This window comes from Rattus norvegicus, chromosome 11, assembly GCF_021556685.1.
Source record: "Rattus norvegicus strain SHRSP/BbbUtx chromosome 11, alternate assembly SHRSP_T2T, whole genome shotgun sequence".
Lineage (NCBI taxonomy): Eukaryota > Metazoa > Chordata > Mammalia > Rodentia > Muridae > Rattus > Rattus norvegicus.
In genome coordinates this window covers 55,939,039-55,941,167 of record NC_141544.1, presented here as the reverse complement: position 1 = coordinate 55,941,167, position 2,129 = coordinate 55,939,039, and the positions used below count along the sequence as shown (strand labels likewise).

The 2,129-nt window shown below is 42.3% G+C and overlaps 1 pseudogene; it reads left to right on the top strand.

Annotated features, from left to right (window-relative positions):
• Positions 1 to 1,312: 1,312 nt before the first annotated feature.
• On the top strand, positions 1,313 to 1,623 carry Rps28l1 (ribosomal protein S28 like 1; annotated as a pseudogene).
• The last annotated feature ends 506 nt before the right edge of the window (positions 1,624 to 2,129 follow it).

Below are 2,129 nucleotides of genomic sequence, written 5' to 3'. Positions count from 1 at the left end.
AGTTAAAATGTCCAACTGGAGAGGATCATGAAACTAATAATATTCTATATCCCAAACTGCCTTGACATTGTTAAACCATTTTGACGTTTAGATCACTTCTAACCTTGGCCCTCCTTGCTCCTTACAGTAGTGAGCAAAGGCTCTCACATTTTACTGCCTGCAGTACATGGCATCGCAGCCGGTAGTGTCGGTAGTGTCAGCCTTTCGTTCACCAGCCAATAAGCATCTGGCTGTACTGAATTTTTTTCTTGGTCTTCAAAATAAAGTAACCACTGTCTCAGATGGGGGCTAGAGCTCAGTGGTAGAGCACATGTAAGCACTTGCCTAGCATATGTAGCACCTTTTGGCTCCAGCACCAAAGAAGCGACAATAAAAATAGTAGCCATTTACATGAATTCGTGAGGTTTATAAGATTTTCCTTTTGTGATTATTATCCATATTTCAATTTAAAGCTTCCTCATATGCATAAAATGTAGTAATGTAAGCCATATTTTTTAAGAAATGGAAGAGTGACTATTAGAAGCTTTAACCATGGACAAATTAAGGATTCTTTCTGTTAAAATGACAATAAGTAGACGTTTTAATCCTAAAGAAAAGAAGCACAGCAAATGGAGAAGCATGAACCCTTCAGAGCGACCCTTGTACTCAGACCTGCTGATAAAGGATATATTGTACATGGGATGATTCCAGCCACTCTACGATACACAGAAGTGATTTATTCGCATGCTAATGTATGCCAAGGGATAAATAATTCCTCCCCTTCTCCTCCTGCTAAAGCTCCTCTCAAAGCTCAGATTCAATGTCAAACAAATCCCTGAAAGCTGCTACTCACTGCTTGGAAAGAGAAAAGCTTCATGCCTCTGGCTGTGCCCAGGGACAAAGCCAGGGATTCAGCCAGGTCTTGAGGTTTCCATTCCAGCTGTGCAGTCCGCTCCCTCTGTGGATATAGACAAGTGATTAGACTTCCACATCCCCGTGTCTTCATCTCTACCAATCGGCAAGGGAAGTTTGAGATGGGGGGGAGGGGTGACCATACTCCTGCTCAAACTGTCGTTGAGCCTGTTACAGAGGAAACCACACCATAACTAAGTCCTCCAGACACTCTGATGTCATAACATTTGTCACCGATAGTCTGCTGGGTTCCATCTAATACGGATATAGAGCTGATGTATTCTTTAACAGGCAAAAGAAATTCCATTAGCATGCACTACTTGGTACATTTTATTACCTACATGCAGTTCCTTTAAGACAAAAGAATCTTGTAAGAGGTACAAAAAGAGAAAACCTAAATACACACAACGTGTTGCTTCTTTGAGAGTGTGTCATTTTGCTCTCCGCCAGATTGTCGGAGTCATGGACACGAGTCGAATGCAGCCCATCAAGCTCGCTAGGGTAACCAAAGAGCTGGGCAGGACCGGTTTGCAGGGACAGTGCACGCAGGTGCGAGTGGAATTTATGGATGACACCAGCCACTCTATCATCCGAAACATCAAAGGCCCTGTTCGAGAGGGTGATGTGCTCACCATGTTCGAGTCAGAAAGAGAAGCTCGCAGGTTGCGCTGACCTTGCTGCTGGGTCCTGGATATCCACTCCTTAGCCCATGGAATGACCTGCAACTGTTAAATAAAGCATTTGTATTCAAAAAAAAGAAAAGATCGTGTCATTTTAATTTTAATAAACCTCCTCAAGGACAAGGATGTGTAAAAACAAAGCCTTGTTTGGACTACACTCTTAGTCAAATAAGAATAACCCTCATTTTTCCTTGCCCCAGTCTTGTGAATAACCAGGTTCATGACCTTGGACAAACATGATGAATTTTTTTAGAATTGTTTTTACTATGTTTAAGTTATATGTGTGTGCCAGCAGGGGTTCATGGTGGCCAGAGGAGCTGGAGTTACGGGTGGATGTAAACCACCCCGTGAATGTGATGGGACTTGTACTCAGGTCTTGTGCAAGACCAGTTCACACTCTTATCCACTACGCCATTTCTCTAGTGCCAACATGGCTGGCTAATTTATAGGGAAGAATGTTACACAAGGACTATGTGCTTCTAGTTAGGAGACTTTGTAATAGTATTGAGAGTAATTACATCATTAAACTCAAAATGCTTTAGATGGTTTTTCTCAATG